General features: G+C 43.1%; 1 long non-coding RNA gene across 1 annotated transcript; it reads right to left on the minus strand.

Annotated features, from left to right (window-relative positions):
- Nucleotides 1–232: 232 nt before the first annotated feature.
- LOC310896194 lies at nt 233–11,268 on the minus strand. The gene is made up of 3 exons (XR_014581273.1): nt 10,835–11,268; nt 3,044–3,143; nt 233–1,286 (listed from the first exon to the last, which is right to left on the minus strand). It is a non-coding gene; the product is annotated as an uncharacterized lncRNA (long non-coding RNA).
- Between the last annotated feature and the right edge of the window lie 963 nt (nt 11,269–12,231).

A 12,231-nucleotide genomic window follows, 5' to 3' on the forward strand; every position in this document is an offset into this window, starting at 1 on the left:
TATATACCATTATAAAATGGAGGGATCCCATAGAGGGCAGTGAGGTGACAAGTGCAAAAGCACAGTAGGCTTATGGTCAGAATATTTTATGTTTATTTACTTGCTTGTGACTGGATGGGGGCAGCTGCAATGGGCAAACCTGGCTGATCAGGTACAGAGGCATTTTCAGTTCCGCGGCTCTGCCCTGGTGGCCAAAGGTGGGCACAGCTCTGTTGGGAAAGACTGCAGAAAGGCATGGAGAAGCATGACAGAAGTGAGAGTTAAACAGATTTTTGACTAGCAAGGCAGCTTTTAAGATTCGGCCTGAATGAGAGATGCTGTGCTGGGGTGGTGGTGAAACGAGACCAGTAATTATCACTGGCGGTCTTACAAGTGAGGAGCTTATGGTGCTCATGTGATAGCAAGTGTTCGTTGTGTGCCGAGCAGTTTTCTGGAAGCCTTGGCTTTGTTTTCCCTTAGTGCTGAGAACAAAAAAGAAACATTGCATGGAAAGTGCAGAATGGATCCAAAAAGAACAATGGGATTGTGCTTGATTTGTTTAATTCCAAAATCAAGGTCACTTAGAAGTACTAGAGCTTTTATTTGTTTTATTGTTTTTTTAAGGATATTTTTTTTTTGGCAACATCTTTCTTTTCATTTGACGGCCCTGTCATCCCAGAACTGTATACGTTACTGATCCTGCCTGTATTCAAAGCTGTTATTAAGTGGAGTCTTTTAGATTTTAGAGAAATGATAATGGTTCCAAAGATGACAGAAAGTGGCAGCTGGTGACAAAAAACCCCCTTGATAAGACGACAACAGTAAATCAAACTACTGCCACTTTTTCGTTTCATGTTTGTTAATACCACCTCGCCTTTTGAAGTTTAAAGCAAGGTTCAAAAGAGCCAGGTGCTGAATCATAATATTAAAGCAAGTAAGGATCTCCATGAAAGAGAGGAGATCTGAGAGGGGAAAGCAACAAACACGGCTTTCAACTGCCTTTTGTCGGCCTTTCTGCAGATGTCACCAGTTGTTATCCCCAGCAGAGGCTTCAAGCTTGTAGCAGTGCCTCTGGCTGATTCCATCTCAACGTTTCAAGTGTCAATCAAAAAGGAAGGACGCAGCTTAGGTCCTGGTCATTGTCCTGTGAAAAGAGCCAAGCATTTAACATTGATTTAGCTCCCTCAATATACAAAGATAGAGCCAGCTTTGTGCAGCGAAAGGGCCTTTGGCAAGGTTGCTTGTAGAGCAATTCCATCGCATCCGATGCTCCTTGGTTTAGCTGTCACACTGCAGTGTCTGGAGTCCTATGAAAAGTTATTCAGGAATGAGTGAGCAAATTAAAAAGAAATAACATGCTCTCCTAAATAGCAAAGCAAGCTATAGAAAGTGCTCTTATCATCATTTAGCCCTGAAAAGCATTTTTAATAAAAGTATTTTGTGCTTTTAAATACCATTTAACAAGGAGAATAAGATGTTTCAGGACAAGAGGGGGCCCTTATGAAACCCACCTCCACTGGCTGAGATAACCAATTGTAACCACAAAGTGCTTTTGGTCAAGTGCTTGCTGTTTTTGCTTTTGAGCCACTAGCATTCACCGCCATCCTCATATTGCATTGTTCTTCCATGTGAGCGTCAAGCATAGCCCCAAATCCAACACCAGCAAAAAAGCCCTGCCTGATTTCCACTGATGCCCCACATTCCTGCTCTCCTGTCCTGCCATACATCAAATTCCTGCCCATCTCTCTCAAACAATCTTCTTTAAAACACCAAGGCAATTTCATTCTCAGTCGTGGTGTTCCCCATCGTTTCTTGCCAGCATTGCTGATGAGGCACAGGAGTTACTTGGCTTTGTGACAGAAATGACCAGTGGGTGGCTGTGCTTGGGCTGCATGGGCAGGGCCCTAGTGGGGAAAAGTTCTCGTGAATGCTGGAGAAACCACATCATTGCCTTTAAAAAAAACAGTCAGGGTAGGTTTAAACTTTGCCCCATTAAATAATGCCAGATTTGTGTAAACAGATTTTTACTGTCATTTTGGTTATAAGCAGGGCTCTTCTTTATGGGGTTTTCATCATCTAAACTATCAAACTCAGCATGGTAGCAGCCTGCTGAGCCATCCTGCCCAGGTATCACAGTGGCAATAGTCTTGATCCAGCACAATTCTTGTGCTTTGATCAGAGGAGGAAAGTAACTTAAAAATGGGGAGAATGTCCCCCTTCTGCCAGATCATTATTGCTACTGTTGTCTGCTTTGCACAATGTTTTCTCCCAATGTTTTCATCCTCCCCTGTGCAGAAATACAGGTTAAAAATCACGGGAAATGTCACAAGAAATAGAACATCTCCGTGATGACAATCATGTTTCAGAAGATTGTTTTTCTTTTTTAAAGGCTAGTTTTCTAATCAAGCCTTCCTAAGCAAACCCACACCAACTGCGGGTACTGTTCTGCCCAAGGGACCCAGGGGTGTGGGTGTGCGGTGGTGCTCTGCCTGCCCCGGGGCAGGGTGAGCCACTGCAGGAGCCACATTCCTGCAGCCCGCTCCATGCAGTCCTGCTGCCCACCTTATCTGCAATTTAGAAATATTCAAATAGAGGGACTGGCAGGAGTGGGTGTATTTTTAAATAGACGTATCATTACAGACACGCTTCTTTCTGTGTTCCTAGAAAGGAGAAGGCATTTCTAACGGCCCCCCTAGCTGGCGCTTCAACAGGCAGCTGAAGAGCACAAGACTCAGAGTTGAGGAAGCCACGCAGTTTTGTAGACTTTCATTGGGATTTTTAGAAACAAAATATTTGCTCAAATTTAGCCCATGTGCACCCTACCCCCCTTCCTTTTTTTTTTTTCACTCCTTCTGTTGAATTTGCTCACATAAAATGCATGTTAGCTTTAAGGGGCCCCACCTTATACTTTGTCAAAGGATCAAGGCAACGGGAGACGTTTGCTTCCCCCCAGCCCCCTGATCACCAGTGTGCCATGCCTCCCCCAGTGCTGAGAGCACCCCTGCCCACACGCTAGCGGTGGCTCTGCTTTCCCACCCATGATGGTACAGCTACAGCAGCCTACCCAGCACAGCTCCTCTCCTCTCCAGCATCACGGAAAGCAGGAGGCAGACAGGGACTTCTTGTCCTGTGGTTGTGCTGGGCATCCTGGCATATTCCACAGGCTTTGGATTAGGGATCAACGAGGTATTGGGAACAGAAATCAGAAATAAGCAAGAAAGCTCAATTTTTGGTTACGTGTTTTTACAAGGCAACTAACAGTTCAATAATCCAGCAACTTTTGCCCCTTCATGGCTCTAAGAGAGCGCACAATTCCCATGTAACCTATATAGCCTGAGGCTCAGAGTGTGAACTGGACTTGACTTCATGGGGTTCTTGGGAGACAACAGTGATTTTGTACATGCACAATATGTGAAGGCTGCTTGGAGACATCTATGCAGGGTCCATGTAACTAAATCAAACAGAGAACCATCTCTGGGGCAGAAATGCCTGAGAGTCACTTACAGCCTTTCAAGCCTGTTCTCTCCAGCTCACTAAGGAAAGGCACCAGAGATGCTCCTGCTCCGTCTTCCTGTCCACCTCTGACTTGTCCACTACTCCAGTCACAGGGGACATTCACTCCTTGTGATTTTTGGTTACCATTCTTGTGTTGCACAGGCATGTGTTAACTGAGAGGCAGAGACCCCACCACAGTTTTCTTTCTTCTACCTTTTTGCAGTTGAAGATCAAGTGCTATGTCTCTGGCACAGTACAGCATTCTGTTTGGGGGCTCGTAAATTGTTTGGAAAGAAGTCCTGAGAATAGGAAATTACACTGAAGTAGAAGTGTACCTGTGCATGTGTGTGTGAGAGAGAAATAAGGATGAAAACAAGCTGAGGATGCTTTATCCTAAATCAAGCATTATAAAGCTATGAAACCAAGGACTTCAGTGAGCTTAAAAAAAAAAAAAAAAAAAAAAAGGACTTAAGGTCTGTTTATAGGCCTGCTGATATAAGAAATGCACAATTAAGGTAAGGAGGTAGCTTTACCATTTCTTCACAGTAAGATAATGAGGGGAAAAAATGAAAAAAAAAAAAAAAGGAAGAAAATGAAGAAAATGTCATCTGAATCTAAGTTTGGGTCATGGTCATTGAAATGTCTCATTCACAGCTGTGTGGTAATGCAGATCAGAAATCAGGGCTCAGTAACCATCTATGGTCTCGGTGGCCTAATCTTTCCAGGGTGTTTTCCATCCCAGCAGTCCCTGGCTTCCAGTGAGTGCTTCTGGCTGTGCTCTTCCAGCAGCACATCTTTCTTCCTTGTTTTGTTGGGCCAAATTCAGTCTTAGTTCAAGCAAGTACACCTTTCTTGAGGGTGCTTGAGGGGCCCAGTTTGCACAAGGACAAGACTTGACTGACCACCACTGCTGAACAGCTGGTCAAGGCCTGCTAATACACTTGTTAAACCACCTTTGTTTAGCCATTATTGTCTCTTTGGGAATTAAAAAATCTCTCTGACAGTTTTGCTGCCTTGTTTGCTTCCACCACCACCCCCCTTGCCCCAGGACAAAGCTTTTATTTCATTCCCCACCCACAATAACTCACTTATGCCACTCTGCCTTCTCAACCTGTTCGCTCCCAGCCCTCCTGCTCTTTGTGTGGACGTTTTTAAAGATCACATATGTGAGCCATTTATTCTCCTTGGGGGTCAAAGCAAAACAAGTGTCAGGAGAAATTTTCTATGAGCAAGTAGACATAAGTACATCGCAAACCAGTTTCAAAACTTTTTGAACAACAGTGCCACATACCACATCCTTGGAGGTCATGAGATAATGCATTTGCATTCTTCGGTATTGTGAGAGTAACGTTTCTGGCTGCCATTGTGTCCGATGGAAATAATGGCTTCTGGTCACCACAGGTTAGTAGATGCACACAGCAGACTATATCACATCAACTTTGCTAATGCAGAAACCATTGTACATCTAGACGTTTCTGCCTTAACCACGAAGAGTAATTGCCTAAGCGTTTCATTGGAAAAGATGGCACAGTCCTGGGAGTGTCAGGGATGTAGCATTCACAAATCAATTCATAATTTCATTTTATAGAAGGAAGTCATTTTTTACTATAATCGCAAAGTATCATCTTGCATAAGTGCCTATTATTACTACTGTTAAGGGCTATGGCACAGACTAAATGAAGTTTAATTTGTTTTTGTTTGAGATAGGGGAACTCTGTGTTTGCACTTTTTCTTCATTAGCAAAATCTTAATGTATGTAGTCCATGGTGAGCATTTGCATTCACCTTTCCCACACAAATACTCTCTTTGGTCTAGCAATTTTCGTGCAACTTAACTGATGTCAGACAACAATAATCTAAATTACAGGCATTGTCTTCTTCATTTGTCAGGCAAAAGCTCTATGGTCAGTCAACATTTTCCAGAGCTGGTGCGACTACCGGAAATATCACTACATTGTTTTGCAACTATTTTCAGTGACTCTGATGATAATTGCAGCTCAGCTATGGATGTCATTTTCAGAGCTACCAGGGATCCACAATCACAGCTTGAATCATCTTTGTAATTAGAAACATAAGCAGTCCGAAATTAATAGCCAAACCTAAAGAGATCCTCTCCTGCAGGACTCTTCTGAAAGCTAAGCCCATTTATTCATCATGACTTGGTGGCAGAGCTAATTTTCAAAGGAAGGAGTCTCCAACTTCAGACACCTCCTCTAATTTGATAACAGGACTGCCTGGTTTCAGCATTATTGTCCATTTACCATGCTTAAAAACCAAAGCAATCTTTCTGGGACCATCTCTGTTTAATTGCTACACAGCAAAAGCACAGGGAATACTAAAGCATAGATTTACATTCACTAGGAAGACAGGGGCCAACGACTGAACTGTGGTTGCCTGTCTAACTGAGGATATCATCACAAAGACACAAAAAAGTTGTTTGGAGGGGACCTCTGGAAGTTTCTAGTCTATATGCACACTGAGAGTAGGACTGTGGCCAGCACTGTATCAGGTCTAGAGCTCTCTTACAAGGTAGAGTTTTCTCATCTCTGTGTTCAAGTATGTTTAGTTTGTATTGAATAAATAAATATACAATGGGCCAGTGAGGGATGGGAAATCCCAGGATAACCCAGGCTGGTCTAAAGAGTACACGTTCCATCTCTTTGCTAGTGCAAAGAGAATGAATACTATTATCACAGTCCTGATGCTCTAAGGCTATGTATGAGGCAAGGTTTTGCAGAGAAAGAAGTAACGTGTTAGGCTAACTGATCTACCAGAAAGCCATCAGGCTCACAGACCCCCACCCTATTCAGTATCGGACCTGAAGAAGGGTTCCTATCTGTCTTTTTCCAGCGTGTTTTCTTTTTTCCAGCTAAAACTATTCACTGAGAACTGCATTTGCAGATAGCTTTGGCTGCTTTGAAATGGCATTATTATCTGATTCTTTATACTGATCACCTCTATCAAACATATCCCATATGGCTGTTATCAGCAAGCCGCTGGTTCCTTGGTAGGCACCAGCCTACCACTTAAGTTTCTCATGTGCTTGTCCCACAGTCCCACTAGCTTTTCAGTCTTTGAAATGGTATCCATCTTCATCGTCCTTCTGCTTGCCAGCATGCTGCCACCTATACACTACTCCTCCATTCCTCTCGACTAGTTTTTCTCTCATTGCTCATGCAAGTTGCCATGATGTTAAATAACAAGCTCACAGCCAGAATTACTCTGTGTAAGTGTAATAAAATTGTTTAGGCAAGCTCCTCAGAGAGCTAATATAATTCTGTTCAATCTTTCTATGTGACAGCATTAAACCTCAGTCATCTTTCTCCCGGTGAGGTTTCTGGTTTGTAGTGCACTGTATTACATTCTCCCTGCCTGGGATCACCAACACCAGACTGGTGCTCTCCTTCTGCTAGCACTCTCCAATTTGCCTTTTGGGATTCTTTTTATGTGCCTTCCAGACTCTGCACCTTTAAGTCTCTCTCTCTCTCTCTTTTTCTCTCTCTCTCTTTTTCCTAAAAATTTAGCTAGAACAACAAGTATAAGAAACTTTGCTTTTGTTGTTTTCTAAACAAAAGTTTGAATAAAAGCTGCACTTTCAAGGTATTTATAGAAATCTAAGTGGAAAGTGTTAGGAAAAAAACACTAAATAAAGATGCCTATTAAAATTTAAAGAGCATAAGGCTTCAACAACTCTGTCATGATACATGCATATGTAGTGCATATTAAGTACACACATATATAATCTTAGCATTACATGCATGAAATTAGACATACATACATATGTGATTGAAGATCAGATGTTAACACTGCCTTTTAAAAATATTGATCAAGAAAAATAAAGCTGGTAATTAATGTCATTAAACCGTGTCAAAATATTTTCTCTTTAACATAGCATTTACAATTAAGCTAGCATGAAATGTATCAAATATAATTATCATATGACTTAATTAGTTTGGTTTTCACTTTTTTTTTTTTATAGTCTAGTTCCTATTAGCCAAAGTTTTCTGTGCATGTGAAAGATGTGACAAGATGGCACAGGCTAAAGTATGCCAGGATGCATGTGCCTGTTTGATCTTCACATCTGCAGGAATAGCCAACTAACTCCAACACTGGCATTACCAGTTCAGTTCAGCCTACAATTTGGCCCCTACTATGTTTATTATTAGATGGAATGGATGAGAATATATTCATTTTCTCCTGAACTTTTTGATGACCTTGCTCTTTCTTCCTTTCTTTCCATTTCTCATACCCCATCCAAAATTTGTTCTGCAGAAATTCAATGCCCCTGCTTTTTTTCTTTCCTCTCTTGAATCTCAATTGCAAAGCCAATGAGATTTCATCATGGCTTATATGCTCTTCCACTTGCTATCTGTAATCACAGTCATTGTGAAACTCAAAGCTAAGTCAAGAATTGTTGCCTTTTTATGGCTCCCTCTTTTATATATGTTGTGTTGGAGAGCGGTCGTTACCGCTTTTTTGTCATTATTTCTGGGCTTCACTCCATTAGCTAGTGAACAGGCCTTCTCTCATTGCTTTCCTTCTGTAAATACTGTAACATTCAGCTTCCTTTCAGGCTTGTGCTTTTAAAGAAAATCTTTGTACAATTAAAGATATGAAATTGCTAAATACAAGGCTGCATTCATTGTTCTCCCTTTTTAAAGGTTTAATCACACTTAATGGCTCTCTTGAAAACTTGAATTTTCCATGTTGATGGTTTTACCCCACTGAAAGAGTTTGCTAATATACTTTTCAAGTGTTTTCTCCTTAAATGAGCTATTCAAGAAGTTTTGTGCAGAATAAGATTGAGGAAGGATATATCCAGAAACAATTATGAAAAGGGTCCAGGGCTATCTGTTTATTCATTGGTGGAGATTCATGAGCTCAGCAGCAGTCAGAAATAGAAAAGAGAAAACAGAGGCCTGTCCAGCTTTGAAGGACACATCTGGAAATGTCTCATGTTCCTCTTATCAGACCAATGCCAGAACAACTCTTGCTCCATCTTGAACCCTCCCCAAGATGCAGCGCCTGTTCCCCACGTGGTGAGCACCAGTCAAGGCAAGAACCAGGCTGAATACACAGGCCAGAGAGCGAATAGTGCTGCCCCAGGAGCTTTAGTCCCGTGTGTCTTGTTCCAGCCACAGCCACCACCATGTTCTCTGAGAGCACCTCACTGAAGATCATAGATAAGACATAGACCGGACACTCGTGCGTTGTTTGTCTTTGAGGTTTCACCGTGGCTGTTTATCACACTTAGGAATGAAGCCCTGTGAAAGCTCTGAAAACTTCCATACACAGCATCCCATTTACTCAGTAGCACAAATTCCTTTGTTTTGCTCAATGTTTCTGTCTTGATAGTCAAAGCCCTTCAGTGTATTGGACTTTGCTTCCTGAGATATCACGTCTCCTTCCACCAACATGACCTCCCATGACATTTGACGGGAACAGTCAGGACTGTGGACCAAGTGGGGGGGGGGGGGGGGGGGGGGAGGGAGTTTGTGAGCTTATACAATGAAATTCTCACAGCTCTTGGATCTAGACTTCGTCATTTGCTTTTGTCCTTCCTGATAGCCATTGATTCCAATATATTCAGAACAAAACGTGCACCTCTTTTGCTCCATACTTGTTTTTCCCAAAAAGTTTATAAACCCCCCTGCAGATTCCCAGTCCCATTCAGTATGCTCAAAACCATAAACAGAACAAACACAAACCTTAGGGGACATCTTATAAACAACAGAAGAAGAAGGGAGACAGAGAACAAAATCATCTCTGCTATTTTATTTATATGTCTAAATACTTGGCAGTCACTCAGCTACTTTGGTAATGGAGGCTATATAAGTAGGTAGGTGCAAGGATAGTGAGATGAAGATTATAAATTAAATGTAGCTGGAGTAATATTTCATCTGTCTGTCTCAGGCCTGATACCACAACATAAATCCTGAGATACTTTAGATTAGATAGATGTGATATGCCAATCTCCACTTAAATATTTTGGGTCTGCTCCCAATAAAGTTAATGGAAGTAGGATCAGCTCTTTATTGCTCCCATGCCAGCAGTGAGTCTTCACTTCCCATCAAGCAATTCATGTTCTGTATTACATTGATAGAAAAGCCTCATTGTGCCCGTCTCAAAGTCAGCAGATTTTGTTTTATCAGTGGGAGCCCCACTGGGATATTAGTACTTTCAATTGAAACTCCCAGGCTTGGTTCATGTGGTTCAGAGCCCCTGGTTCTCACTGTGAGCGTGCTGGTACTATGGTGCGAGCAAGAGCAATGAGCTCCCCAATGCTCTTTGTCTGGAGAGACTGAGAGACACAAGACAGCTTCGCAACACCTTCGTGTTCTCCCCTTCTCCAGTCCCAGGTGTATCTGGAGCCCTGTTGGCACCAGGACCATCAACAGCAGCTTTTGGGCAGCTCTGCATGGGGATGGATTGAAACCATCATGGCATGCAGCATGGGGGCAAGAGGAGATGCACCAAGAACCCCCACACCACCCATGTGGACTGTATGCTACAGGACTGCAGTCATCATACACAGTTATTTTAAATGAAGTCACTCTGCTTGCACTCTTAGGCCATCTGGATTTGCTCAGGTGGCTGCGGTCAGGAATGGGATTTCCTAGCAGAGAGCCCAAGGGGGTGTAGGCGGAGTGCCCAGGGAGCATCCTCCCCAGGACAGGAGTAGGCTGTCAGATCACCTGCTGCTAATGACATCAATTTATCTAATAACCCTCTCGCTGTTCACTGAAGGAGAATTTTCAGCCCAGTTATCTGAATTGTCACTTACTACAAACTCAAGAGATCTGCTGGTCATATGGAGCTGAACAATAAATGCTGCACATGCCTGTAGCACTTCTGGGTTTGCTACATAAAACCATATAGCTGGGGAGCAGTAACAGGGTCGTGTGCTGTACCTAACAGGCCATTACAGAGCAGGTTTTCTGCATTTATGAGTAACCATTCCTGGAGGACTCTTGTTCAGGATAACAGCAAACAGCAAACACAACCCAGTGTTTTAATTGCAAAGCATTCAAACAGGAAAAGAGGAAATCCAGGGACTGAAGATCATTACGTGCCACATCCTGCTACATTTGCACATCCCCTGGTACCTGCAATGGTCCTGTCTGATCACTCGAGCTGCCCACAGAAGCCCCGGTGCATCCTGAAGCACATGCCCCACGGGAGCCCAGCACAGGCTTCAGGACAGCCATGATTTCGGGCACTTTGCTGCAGACAGCTGCCGGATGGGTGGTAAGATAGCGCTCCAGGTGAGTGGCAAAACCCAGGTCTCTGACCTTTTCCCCCACAGATGGTTGATAGGCACGACGTGCTATCAGGTTTCTTATGACTGCAATAACACTTACTTCCTGAGTCATCCCGGGGTGGGCAGTGTCAAACGGCTTTGTCTGGTGCTCTCGCTCAGGTTTTCTTGTAGACTCTGTGCTGGAAAATGCTCAGTCCTTTATCATCTCAAATCCACCAGGAACACCACACGAGGACATCTTTAAAGGCCATGTGCTGTTCGTTCAGTTTGTTTTCTTAAACACAGAGCATAGCCAAAGTTACTGATTAATTTCACACAGTACAAGGAGAACTATTGATTTCTTGTGCCTGCTTCTGACCCTTTAAGATATAAAAATGCAAATACATTGCTGAAAGAGAGTATTTATTTATTCCTTGCACCTGCTAACACATGACTTTAAAGCAATAAGAAGCTCTTGTTTGCTCTGTTTTGATAAACTCTAGCCCATTTGGTATTTCACTGAAACAATCTGCTAGCACACTCATTTCCACGCTCTTCCTCCCATCGAAACCACCCTTCTGCGTGTAGCTCCAGGGCCCTCCAGCACTGCCAGAGCGCACACACAAGTGGTGGACCTGCAACTTTGCTGGCAATGTTTATTTTCAAAAGACAAATATTGTGCCAGCATTAACTTCAATTAGGAGACTTATTTGACAATCTGACTACTCCATCTGATGCCTCAAGGGCAAATTTCAGCACTTTATGGAAGAAGTTGGCCAAAGACTGATCTATATGAATAAAATATAGAGGGGAGAAGTTTTAATGAACATTTGAAAACAAAACAGGGTTTTTTGCAGGGTGTTTCTCCTTGTTCCTTAGGACTCAAAAGCTGCTATTTGAGCCAACAGAGGCTTCCTAGCTAGGGGAAAATTGTAAAAGTCAAAGCGTTTCCGAGTCAAAAGGAAGGACAATGTGTTCAGCTTGCGCTTAGGGACAGCACAGAGGGCAGTCTGCATGGGATGCTGGTGGTGTCTGCCTGCCCTTTCCCATCCCAGGCGGGGATAGGTGTGCCCAGCCTCACACCAAGGCTCCCTGATGCTGCTGGCACTGGGGCCTCTCACTCCCAAAACCCACCCCCATGGTGATGCAGGAGGGAGCACTGCATCGTCCACCACCCAGAGGATCGCCCCCAAAAGCACGCAGATAAAACAGAGACAAAGGTGACTTTGTAGCACTACTCTGGGTGAAATTCCACTTTTTTTTTTTTTTTTTCTCGTGTCTGGCGGTGTCTGATGTGCCTTTGCTGAAAAACGTTTCTATTTTGATGAGGACACAAAAGCTTGAATGCTTTTCTGAACCAGTTTGGTGGTAACTGTGAGCTGGGAATTATTCTCACGAGACTTCAGACATGCATAAATTATTAGAAAGAGACATAACCTTGCTATGTAAGCCTTAATTATCATCTCTAGTACGTTATAGTAAAGATGCAACCCCCTATAGCTCCTTTAGGGTCATGCA

The sequence above is a fragment of the Anser anser genome (assembly GCF_964211835.1).
Source record: "Anser anser genome assembly, chromosome: 3".
NCBI classification, from domain to species: domain Eukaryota; kingdom Metazoa; phylum Chordata; class Aves; order Anseriformes; family Anatidae; genus Anser; species Anser anser.